Source organism: Arachis hypogaea, chromosome 12 (genome assembly GCF_003086295.3).
Source record: "Arachis hypogaea cultivar Tifrunner chromosome 12, arahy.Tifrunner.gnm2.J5K5, whole genome shotgun sequence".
NCBI classification, from domain to species: domain Eukaryota; kingdom Viridiplantae; phylum Streptophyta; class Magnoliopsida; order Fabales; family Fabaceae; genus Arachis; species Arachis hypogaea.
Genome location: NC_092047.1, coordinates 48226518 through 48239434, shown reverse-complemented (window position 1 = coordinate 48239434; position 12917 = coordinate 48226518). Strand labels below are relative to the sequence as shown.

At 39.4% G+C, this 12917-nt stretch overlaps 1 non-coding gene across 1 annotated transcript; it reads right to left on the bottom strand.

The window, feature by feature from the left end:
- Nucleotides 1-870: 870 nt before the first annotated feature.
- Nucleotides 871-978, bottom strand: LOC112731412 (small nucleolar RNA R71). Its single transcript, XR_003167191.1, has one exon. It is a non-coding gene; the product is annotated as a small nucleolar RNA R71 (small nucleolar RNA).
- Nucleotides 979-12917: the final 11939 nt, after the last annotated feature.

Genomic DNA, 12917 nt, shown 5'->3' with positions numbered 1-12917 from the left:
AAATTTCTTTTTTTTATTAACTAATTAATTTTATTTTTTTTTTATTTTAAAATTTTTTCGAAAAAAATACTAACCTTTTTCAAAAACTATTTTCAAAAATCACTAACTCTTTTTTAAAAATTATTTTCGAAAATTATCCCTCCCCCATCTTATTCTATTTATTCATTCATATCCTAACATCTCATCTCACATCTCTGCCATCCTCACAGTTGTGTTTCTTCTATTATATTACATTCTTTGTCTCCCCCTCTTCTTCTACTCACACAGGGATCCCTATACTGTGGTATAAAGGATCTCTATTATTATTATTATTTTTCTGTGCCCTCTTCTTTGTCATATGAGCAGAGCAAGGATAAGAACATTCTTGTGGAAGCGGATCCAGAACCTGAAAGGACTCTGAAGAGAAAATTAAGAGAAGCTAAATTACAACAATCCAGAAATAACCTTTCAGAAATTTTCGAACAAGAAAAGGAGATGGCAGCAGAAAATAATAATAATGTAAGGAAGATGCTTGGTGACTTTACTGCACCTAATTCCAATTTACATGGAAGAAGCATCTCCATTCCTGCCATTGGAGCAAACAACTTTGAGCTGAAACCTCAATTAGTTTCTCTGATGCAGTAGAACTGCAAGTTTCATGGACTTCCATCTGAAGATCCTTTTCAGTTTTTAACTGAATTCTTGCAGATATGTGATACTGTTAAGACTAATGGAGTAGATCCTGAAGTCTACAGGCTCATGCTTTTCCCTTTTGCTGTAAGAGACAGAGCTAGATTATGGTTGGATTCTCAACCCAAAGACAGCCTGAACTCTTAGGATAAGCTGGTCACGACTTTCTTAGCCAAGTACTTTCCTCCTCAAAAGCTGAGCAAGCTTAGAGCTGATGTTCAAACCTTCAGGCAGAAAGAAGGTGAATCCCTCTATGAAGCTTGGGAAAGATACAAACAGTTGACCAAAAAGTGTCCTTCTGACATGCTTTCAGAATGGACCATCCTGGATATATTCTATGATGGTTTATCTGAGCTATCAAAGATGTCACTGGACACTTCTGCAGGTGGATCCATTCACCTAAAGAAAACGCCTACAGAGGCTCAAGAACTCATTGACATGGTTGCTAATAACCAGTTCATGTACACTTCTGAAAGGAATCCTATGAATAATGGGACGCCTATGAAGAAGGGAGTTCTTGAAGTTGATACTCTGAATGCCATATTGGCTCAGAATAAAATATTGACTCAGCAAGTCAATATGATCTCTTAGAGTCTGCATGGAATGCAAGCTGCATCCAACAGTACTCAAGAGGCTTCTTATGAAGAAGAAGCTTATGATCTTGAAAACCCTGCAATAGCAGAGGTAAATTACTTAGGTGAACCTTATGGAAACACCTACAACTCATCATGGAGAAATCATCCAAATTTCTCATGGAAGGATCAAAAGCCTCAACAAGGCTTTAATAATGGTGGAAGAAACAGGTTTAACAATAATAAACCTTTTCCATCATCCACTCAGCAACAGACAGAGAACTCTGAACAAAATACTTCTAATTTAGCAAACTTAGTCTCTGATCTATCTAAGGCCACTGTAAGTTTCATGAATGAAACAAGGTCTTCCATTAGAAATTTGGAAGCACAAGTAGGCCAGCTGAGTAAGAGGATCACTGAAATCCCTCCTAGTACTCTCCCAAGCAATACAGAAGAGAATCCAAAAGGAGAGTGCAAGGCCATTGACATAAGCATCATGGCCGAACCTGTGAGGAGAGGAGAGGACGTGAATCCCAAGGAGAAAGACCTCCTGGGACGTCCAGTGATCAATAAGGAGTTTCCTTCTGAGGAACCAAGGGACTCTGAGGCTCATCTAGAGACCGTAGAGATTCCATTGAACCTCCTTATGCCCTTCATGAGCTCTGATGAGTATTCCTCTTCTGAAGAGAATGAGGATGTTACTGAAGAGCAAACTGCCAAGTTTCTTGGTGCAATCATGAAGCTGAATGCCAAATTATTTGGCATTGATACTTGGGAAATTGAACCTCCCTTGTTCATCAATGAACTAAGTGATCTGGATCAACTGACATTGCCTCAGAAGAGACAGGATCCTGGAAAGTTCATAATACCCTGTACCATAGGCACCATGATCTTTAAGGCTCTGTGTTACCTTGGTTCAGGAATAAACCTCATGCCCCTCTCTGTAATAGAGAAACTGGGAATCTATGGGGTGCAAGCTGCTAAAATCTCATTAGAGATGGCAGACAGTTCAAGAAAACAGGCTTATGGACAAGTAGAGGACGTGTTAGTAAAGGTTGAAGGCCTTTACATCCCTGCTGATTTCATAGTCCTGGATACTGGAAAGGAAGAGGATGAATCCATCATCCTAGGAAGACCTTTCCTGGCCACAGCAAGAGCTGTGATTGATGTTGACAGAGGTGAACTAGTCCTTCAATGGAATGAGGACTCCCTTGTGTTTAAAACTCAAGGATCTCCCTCTGCAACCATGGAGAGGAAGCACGAAAAGCTTCTCTCAAAGCAGAGTCAACCCAAGCCCCCACAGTCAAACTCTAAGTTTGGTGTTGGGAGGCCACAACCAAACTCTAAGTTTGGTGTTGAACTCCCATATCCAAACTCTAAGTTTGGTGTTGGAAAGTCTCAACAATGCTCTGAACATCTGTGAGGCTCCATGAGAGCCCACTGTCAAGCTATTGACATTAAAGAAGCGCTTGTTGGGAGGCAACCCAATGTTTATCTAATTCTTATTTTTATAGTTTTTCATGTATTTGTAGGTTCATGATCATGTGGAGTCACAAAATAAATATAAAAATTGAAAACGGAATCAAAAACAGCAGAAAAAAAATCACACCCTGGAGGAGCATCTGTCTGGCGTTCAGCGCCAGAACAGAGCATGGTTCTGGCGCTGAACGCCCAAAATGGGCAGCTTCTGGGCGCTGAACGCTAGAACAGGCATGGTTCTGGCGTTCAACGCTAGAAATGGCATACAAATGGGCGTTGAACGCCCAAAATGGCCACCAATCTGGCGCTGAACGCCCAGAGTTGTGTGCTAAGGCATTTTTACATGCCTAATGGGTGCAGGGATGTAAATCCTTGAACACCTCAGGATCTGTGGACCCCACAGGATTCACTCAGGATCTGTGGACCCCACAGGATCCACTCAGGATCTGTGGACCCCACAGGATCCACTTAGGACTTGTGGACCCCACAGGATCCCCACCTACCTCCACTCACTTCTTCTCACCACTCTCTTTCACACAACCCCATAAACACTCTTCCCCAAAAACTCTTCACCACTCACATCCATCCACTCTTCCCCATAAACCTACCTCATAAACCCCACCTACCTTCAAAATTCAAAACCAATTTCCCACCCAAACCCACCCATATGGCCGAACCTTAACCCCCCTCCCTTCCCTATATAAATACCTCCATTCTCCTTCAAATTCACACAACACATCCCTCTACACTCCTCTTGGCCGAAACCACATCTCCCTCTCCCTCTCCATATTTCTACTTCTTCTTCTCCTATTCTTTTGTTTATTGCTCAAGGGCGAGCAATATTCTAAGTTTGGTGTGGTAAAAGCATAAGCTTTTTGTTTTTCCATTACCATTGATGGCACCTAAGACCGGAGAATCCTCTAGAAAGGGGAAAGGGAAGACAAAAGCTTCCACATCCGAGTCATGGGAGATGGAAAGGTTCATCTCCAAAGCCCATCAAGACCACTTCTATGATGTTGTGGCCAAGAAGAAGGTGATCCCTGAGGTCCCTTTCAAACTCAAAAGAAATGAGTATCCGGAGATCCGACATGAAATTCAAAGAAGAGGATGGGAAGTTCTAACAAATCCCATCCAACAAGTCGGCATCCTAATGGTTTAAGAGTTCTATACTAATGCATGGATCACCAAGAACCATGATCAAAGTAGGAACCCGAATCCAAAGAACTATGTTACAATGGTTCGGGGGAAATACTTAGATTTTAGTCCGGAGAATGTGAGGTTGGCGTTCAACTTGCCAAACATGGAAGAGAACGCACGCCCCTACACACGGAGAGTCAACTTTGATCAAAGGTTGGACCAAGTCCTTATGGACATATGTATAGAAGGAGCTCAATGGAAGGTTGACTCCAAAGGCAAGCCGGTTCAACTAAGAAGATTGGACCTCAAGCCTGTAGCTAGAGGATGGTTGGAGTTCACTCAATGCTCAATCATTCCCACTAGCAACCGGTCTGAAGTTACTATAGACCGGGCCATCATGATCCATAGCATCATGATTGGAGAAGAGGTGGAAGTTCATGAGATTATACCTCAAGAACTCTACAAGGTGGCTGACAAGTCCTCTACTATGGCAAGGATAGCCTTCCCTTACCTCATTTGCCATCTATGTTACTCAGCTGGAGCTTTCATAGAAGGAGATATCCTCATTAAAGAAGACAAGCCCATCACTAAGAAAAAGATGGAGCAAGCAAGAGAGCCCAGTCATGGAGCTCAAGAGGCGCAGGAAGCTCATCACCATGAGATCCCGGAGATGCCTCAAATGCACTTTCCTCCACAAAACTATTGGGAGCAAATCAACACCTCCCTAGAAGAATTGAGTTCCAATATGGGACAACTAAGGGTGGAACATCAAGAGCACTCCATCATGCTTCATGAAATAAGAGAAGATCAAAAAGCAATGAGGGAGGAGCAACAAAGACAAGGAAGAGACATAGAAGAGCTCAAGGAGATCATTGGTTCCTCAAGAAGGAAACGCCACCATCACTAAGGTGGATTCATTCCTTGTTCTTCTTTCTTCTATTTTTCGTTTTCTATGTTATGTGCTTATCTATGTTTGTGTCTTCATTACATGATCATTAGTAGTTAGTAACTTTGTCTTAAAGCTATGAATGTCCTATGAATCCATCACCTCTCTTAAATGAAAAATGTTTTAATTCAAAAGAACAAGAAGTACATGAGTTTTGAATTTATCCTTGAACTTAGCTTAATTATATTGATGTGGTGACAATGCTTCTTGTTTTCTGAATGAATGCTTGAACAGTGCATATGTCTTTTGAAGTTGTTGTTTAAGAATGTTAAATATGTTGGCTCTTGAAAGAATGATGACTAGGAGACATGTTATTTGATAATCTAAAAAATCATAAAAATGATTCTTGAAGCAAGAAAAAGCAGCAAAGAACAAAGCTTGCAGAAAAAAAAAATAGGCGAAAAAAAAAATAGAATGAAAAAGAAAAAGCAAGCAGAAAAATCCAAAAGCTATTAAAACCAAGAGGCAAGAGCAAAAAGCCAATAACCCTTAAAACCAAAAGGCAAGGGCAAATAAAAAGGATCCCAAGGCTTTGAGCATCAGTGGATAGGAGGGCCTAAAGGAATAAAATCCTGGTCTAAGCGGCTAAACCAAGCTGTCCCTATCCATGTGCTTGTGGCGTGTAGGTGTCAAGTGAAAACTTGAGACTGAGCGGTTAAAGTCAAGGTCCGAAGCAAAAAAAGAGTGTGCTTAAGAACCCTGGACACCTCTAATTGGGGACTTTTGCAAAGCTGAGTCACAATCTGAAAAGGTTCACCCAATTATGTGTCTGTGGCATTTATGTATCCGGTGGTAATACTGGAAAACAAAGTGCTTAGGGCCACGGCCAAGACTCATAAAGAAGCTGTGTTCAAGAATCATCATACTGAACTAGGAGAGTCAATAACACTATTCGAAATCTGAAGTTCCTATAGATGCCAATCATTCTGAACCTCAATGGATAAAGTGAGATGCCAAAACTATTCAAGAGGCAAAAAGCTATAAGTCCCGCTCATATGATTGAAGCTCTGTTTCATTGATAGTTTGGAATTTATAGTATATTCTCTTCTTTTTATCCTATTTGATTTTCAGTTGCTTGGGGACAAGCAACAATTTAAGTTTGGTGTTGTGATGAGCAGATAATTTATACGCTTTTTGACATTGTTTTTAGTATGTTTCTAGTAGGATCTAGTTACTTTTAGGGATGTTTTCATTAGTTTTTATGTTAAATTCACATTTCTGGACTTTACTATGAGTTTGTGTGTTTTTCTGTGATTTCAGGTATTTTCTGGCTGAAATTGAGGGACTTGAGCAAAAATCAGATTTAGAGGTTGAAGAAGGACTGCTGATGCTGTTGGATTCTGACCTCCCTGCACTCAAAGTGGATTTTCTGGAGCTCCAGAACTCGAAATGGCGCGCTTCCAATTGCGTTGGAAAGTAGACATCCAGGGCTTTCCAGCAATATATAATAGTCCATACTTTGACCAAGAATAGATGACGTAAACTGGCGTCCAACGCCAGCCTTCTACCCAAACCTGGCGTCCAGCGCCAGAAAAGGAGCCAAAACCAGAGTTGAACGCCCAAACTGGCACAAAAGCTGGCGTTCAACTCTAAGAAGGACCTCTACATGTGCAACACTCAGGCTCAGCCCAAACACACACCAAGTGGGCCCAGGAAGTGGGTTTATGCATCAATTACTTACTCATATAAACCCTAGTAGCTAGTTTATTATAAATAGGACCTTTTACTATTGTATTAGGTATCTTTGATCAGTTGTATGCTATCTTAGATCACGTTTAGGGGGCTGGCCATCTCGGCCATGCCTGGACCTTTCACTTATGTATTTTCAACGGTAGAGTTTCTACACTCCATAGATTAAGGTGTGGAGCTCTGCTGTTCCTCAAAGATTAATGCAAAGTACTACTGTTTTCTATTCAATTCATCTTATTTCGCTTCTAAGATATCCATTCACACCCAAGAACGTGATGAAGGTGATGATTATGTGTGACGCTCATCATCTTTCTCCCTTATGAACGCGTGCCTGACAAACACTTCTGTTCTACATGAAATAAGCTAGAATGAATATCTCTTAGATCTCCTAACCAGAATCTTCGTGGCGCAAGCTAGAATGATGGCGGCATTCAAGAGAATCCGGAAATTCTAAACCTTGTCTGTGGTATTCCGAGTAGGATTCAATGATTGAATGACTGTGACGAGCTTCAAACTCGCGAGTGCTGGGCATTAGTGACAGACGCAAAAGGAGGGTGAATCCTATTCCAGCATGATCGGGAACCGACAGATGATTGGTCGTGCTATGACAGAGCATGTGAGCATATCTTTCACTGAGAGGAGGGGATGTAGCCACTGACAACGGTGATGCCCTTGCATAAAGCCAGCCATGGAAAGGAGTAAGACTGATTGGATAAAGATAGCAGGAAAGCAGAGGTTCAGAGGAACGAAGGCATCTCCATTCGCTTATCTGAAATTCCTACCAATGATTTACATAAGTATCTCTATCCCTATTCTGTTTATTATATTAAATTCAAAAACACCATTATCCATTTATATCTGCCTAACTGAGATTTACAAGGTGACCATAGCTTGCTTCATACCAACAATCTCCATGGGATTCGATCCTTACTCACGTAAGGTATTACTTGGACGACCCAGTGCACTTGCTGGTTAGTTGTATCGAAGTTGTGAACCATGGTATTGGCACCATGTTCTTGGCGCCATTGCCAGAGAAAGAAAGAGCCATCAATTCCTCATAATTAAAGTGTAATCACGATTACGCGTACCAAGTTGCTCATGTTGCCAGGGATTGTTCGAGCCTGGACATCACAATTTCGTGCACCAGTTTGATTGAAAATGATGGTCAATTTAGAGCTCTTTGTGGAGTTAAGAGTATGAGAGAATTGTGTAGTGGTTGGACACATCACTCTAAGTTCATGATGGTTGCATGCTCGAAGTTGAATGGCAATGGTTGGTGTAGAACCAAATTGCATGGGTCTAGGAGAATGTTTGGGTGCTTAATTGAGAATTCTAAGGTCATGCCACCCAATTGGAATCATGATGATCAATTTGAAGATGGGTGTCAAAACAAAGTGTGGGATCCCGGATTGCACAAGGAGAATCAAATTTGGGAGCCCATGGCTTGTGTGGAACTCCATCAAGGCTTGGAGTTATCATCTCTGAAGACTAAAGCTTATTGGAGATTCAAGCATTGGTGGATGTTCAAGGATAGCTTCAAGCACAAGCCACCTTAAGAGGAGATCCCTATGGTAGCGTTTGGTGGAGAGACAGAGACGGAAAGACTGAGACTGAGAGACAGAGACTAAGAGACAGGGATTGAAATAAATCTCAGTATTCTGTTTGGTGCAAAATGGGAGACAGGAATTGAAACAAGAATGAAACTCTAATTTAATTTGCACAAAGAGTAAAATTGGAATTAATTAATTGAAATGAAAGTATTTTAAGTATAAAATGTTATTAAAGTTTCAGTCTCCATCTCTAAAAATTTCAGTCCCCTGTGTCCCTACTTTTTGGAGGTACTGAAATACTGAAATTTTAGAGACAGAGACAGAAATTTTAGTACCAGTTTCTGAACTAACAAACACGATACTGAGTCTCAGTCTCTCAGTCTCTGTCTCAGTACCTCAAAACAAACACTACCTATAAGTCCAACTTAAGGACAATAAACAAAAGTGCTAGGTGGGAGACACCCCCACCATGGTAAATTCTTTTCATTTTTCCCTTTTGTACATATTGGTAATTAGTTTAATTTCATGTTTTGTGGAGTTTGTTGAGTATAATTGATAGTTTAGTAGGTTAAATAAGGTTTTATGGTGTTTTGGTAGCTGTTTGGAGGTTTAGATTGCTTGGATTGGTGCAAAAACATAGAAAAATTTTGAAAAACAGAGCATCATCCAACGCGTACGCGTGCATTAAGCATTTTCACCCCTCCACGCACACGTGCCATGTGCGCGTACGCGTGGATTGAAAAATTTTACCCTTCCATACACTGACCTGAGAGTTGCGCCTACACTGTGCCAGCACAATGCCTGAGGCACAAACTAACCCACGCGTACGCGCACCTGGCGCGTACGCGTCCTTGAAGCTAATTGCGCAATGCACGCACTTGCACGCTATGCGCGCGCGCGCCGATAGCGCCACCTTCCCTCCTGGTACATGTTCAAGAGAGTTGGGCCAACCTTGGGCTGACTTTGTGCCCGCAACCCGACGCGCAAGCATACGTGACGCGTCCGCGTCGATTGCCAACTTCATCAAGCACGCGTACACGTACTGTTCGCGTCCGCATCGCTTGTCCCTTTTGCCAATCTACGCATCGGCGCGTGGGCGTGCATGATGTGTCCGCGTCGCAAAAAAGAATAGTTTTTTTTCCTTCTCTCATCTTCCATTTTCTTTTGTCCATTGCATTCTCATACTTTTATTCTTTGCATTTTCATTTTGTTTTTTATAGCTTGTTTTTACCTTCTTTTTTTTGAGCTTCTTATTTGAATAATGGTATTGAATTTTCTTACTCAATTGTTGATAATCTCTTGGTTAATCCTGGTGCTTCTTGACTTGTTTGGTATTGTTGGATGATGAAACTTTTAAATCAATGCTTAATCTTGTATGATTCTTATATTCCTTGTGCATTGATATGAACTTGCATGTCCTTCATGACCCACTCTTTCTAGTTGAACTTGATGCTTTTGAGTGCTCTTCATACTTTGACTTTACTCTTGCATCAACTATTAGTGGATATGCCCTTTTCTTATATTGCTCTCTCACTTACATGCGTAGCTAACATGTAGTGAGAACCATACTCTTTTTCGGCATTAGCCCCCGCCTATGTTCTATTTGCTTTGATATCTTTGTTATAGGCTTAATTATCCTTCTTTCTCTTTCCTTTTAGGTTGGCCACCAAGAAGGAAAGGAATGGAAAAGCTTTTAAATGGGGCAACAAACAAGTTCATCTGCACAATCTTTTGAAGGAGCTCATCAATTGTAGCAACCCATCCACATTGCTCTTCTTTGCATGCACCGAGGACGGTGCAAATTTTTGAGTGTGGAGAGGTCGTTCGACCAATCTCTATGGGTAACAATTTCGTTTTCAACACCAATTCTTGATTTCTTTGGTTATCTAGTTGTTGCATTGCATGTTAGTTAGAATTTGTACATATTTTACCACTTCTTTTTATGTTAGGACTACTTGGTTAGGGTGATGATTTCTTTTCCAAGAAAAAAAATTGCTTAAGGGGACCCTACCAATTTGAAAAAAAAAATTGTGTTGAACTTGCTTGAAGAATTTATTTTGGAACATGGTTTTCGATCTAAGAACACAAGCATGTGAGTTTTGAGCCCAATTGTGTGGTTGCATCTTATAACCACTTATTTCCATTCTTGTGTGTATTATTCTCTTTCTATGATTATAATCATTGATTTGTTTGATTATTTATGTCCATTTTTCCATGTATACATGCATTTATATGATTGAGGCCATCATTTCTTTTAGCTCACTTACCCAAATAGCCTACCTTTCATCAACCATTGTTAGCCAATTTGAGCTTATTTAATCCCTTTTGTTCTTAATTTTAGCACATCACTACCCCTAAGTGAAAAACAATAAATGTCCTTAATTTGGATCTTTGATTATCTTAGGCTAGTGAGGGTGTGTATTATTTGGGTATGGAAAACTTGGGACATTGGTTGAGGTAAAAGTGTAATTTTTATTTTTGTTAAAAATATTGGGAATTGGATACATATTCATGCACTATATGTAAAACCATGTGCATTGATACATTTGTATATACTTTAGAAAAAATGATAAAGAAAAAGAAAAAGAACATATATATATATATATAAGAAAAAAAATATAGAAAAAGAAAGAGAGAAAAAGAAATAAAAAAGGGACAAAAATGCCCCAAAGTAAAGTTCAATAAAAATCAATGCATATGTGTGGTGAATTAAAAAGAATGCATGGGTATGTGAAAAAGTGGGAATCATGGGTAGCTAGGTATTGTATTAGAATTATATTGGTTGTTATATGTGTTTGGTGAGAGCTTAGGTTAATCAAAGATTCAAATTTCAAGCTCACTTGACCATATGCACCCTTACCTTTACCCTAGCCCCATTATAACCTATGAATAAGTCCTCATAATAAATGTGTGCATGCATTGAATAATTATTGATTGTTAGAAGAAAAACAAATCTTGGAAAGCATGAGTAGGAGAGAATTGAGTGAATCGACCCTATACACTTGAGCGACTAGAGCGGATACACTTCTGGTGAGGGTTCGATGCTCAATTCCTTGCTCCCGGCTTTCATGAGCTTTCTTCTTGAAGTCTATTTGAACTTTATTTGATATTTGAATTGGTAGGATTCATGAATCATCATATGATCTTAGCCCAACTTGTTCATACATGCTCTTAGAGATTGATTTGCTTTTGACCAAGTAGATAGAATCATCTTGCATTTAGTGCATTCATTTAGATAGGTTGCATATAGTTTCTGTGCATTGAATAAATGTTCATACCCTTTTCTTGTCCTTCTTTATTCTTAGCATGAGGACATGCTTGGTTTAAGTGTGGGGAGATTTGATAAATCCCAATTTTGTGGTTTATCTTGTACTTAATTTGAGGGATTTTATCAACTTTTCTCACATTTATTCAATGAAATAGCATGGTTTTGCAATTCTCCTTGAATTTGTGCTGAAGTGTGAAAACATGCTTTTTAGGCCTTAAAATAGCTAAATTTAATTCACTTTAATTCCATTCGATACCTTGATATGTTTGTTGAGTGATTTCAGGTTCATAAGGCAAGTATTGGATGGAAGAAGTGAGGAGAAAAGCATGCAAAGCGGGAGAACTCATGAAGAAATGAAGGAACCGCAAAGCTGTCAAGCCCGACCTCTTCGCACTCAATTGACCATGACTTGAGATACAGAGGTCCAAATGAGGCGGTTCTAGTTGCATTGGAAAGCTAACATCCGGGGCTTAAAAATGATATAAAATTTTCCATAGTTTCCTAATGTCTAGGGATGCGCATGCGCACTGTACACGTGCACACTGTTGGAGCACGTGATCTACTAAAGTGAAATCGTGGCCAGCAATTTGTAGAGCATTTTGGGTCCAATCGAACTCATTTCTAATACTATTTCATGCAGAATTCAAGCTTGGGTAAGGGGGGAAGCAATTGTTTTGAGTTTTGGCATCATGTAGTTTAGTTTCTAGAGAGAGAAACTCCCTCTTCTCTCTAGAATTAGGTTAGGTTAATCTCTCCTAGATCTAGGTTCAATCTCATCTTTTCATCTAGTTTCCTTTATGATTTCTTGCTTCTACACTTTCATTCTCTTAGTTTGTGATGTTAATTTTACTTTTATGCTTCTTTTATGTTCATGGACTCATGTTGAATTTGGATCTCTTTAATGCAATTTAATGTTTGATGTTCTTTTAATTGTTGATTTGAGTTGTGATTTACTTTCCTTACCATTGATATTTATTAGATTTTACTATTTCTTGCACATTTACCATGCTTTCCTTGTATGCCTTCCAAGTGTTTGATAAAATGCTTGGAAGGATGTTAGAGTAGATTTTGAGCATTCTTGGCTTGGAAAGAATAATTGGACAATCTTGAGTCATTAATACCCAATTTAGATTGGTGATCTAGAGTTGTTAGTCAGTATCATTTTTAATGACTCTAATCTTTTGCTAATTCAATTAGTGAGTTGATTAGGATTTTTGATTTGAGATTAATTAGTCTTGTTTGACTTTCTCTAATGGAAGATAACTTATACCTTCCAACATTGGGGATGACGAAATAAGATAAATTCTTGTTAATTATTGTTATGATTAGTGACTAAGATGGAAAGCCTATGATCTCAATCCCTGCCATGAATGTCTCTCTTCATTAATTGCTTTCTTTAATTGCTCTCCTTAATTTTCTTGTCATTTATTTTGTTGCCCTTTCTATCAACCAAACCCCCCCTGCATTTTCATAGCCAATAATTGATCACTTCATTGCAATTCCATGTGAGACAACCCAGAGTTCAAATACTTCGGTTAATTCTTATTTGGGGTTTGTTATTTGTGACAACTCAATTTTTTTATGTGGGAATTGTTTGTTGGTGTAGA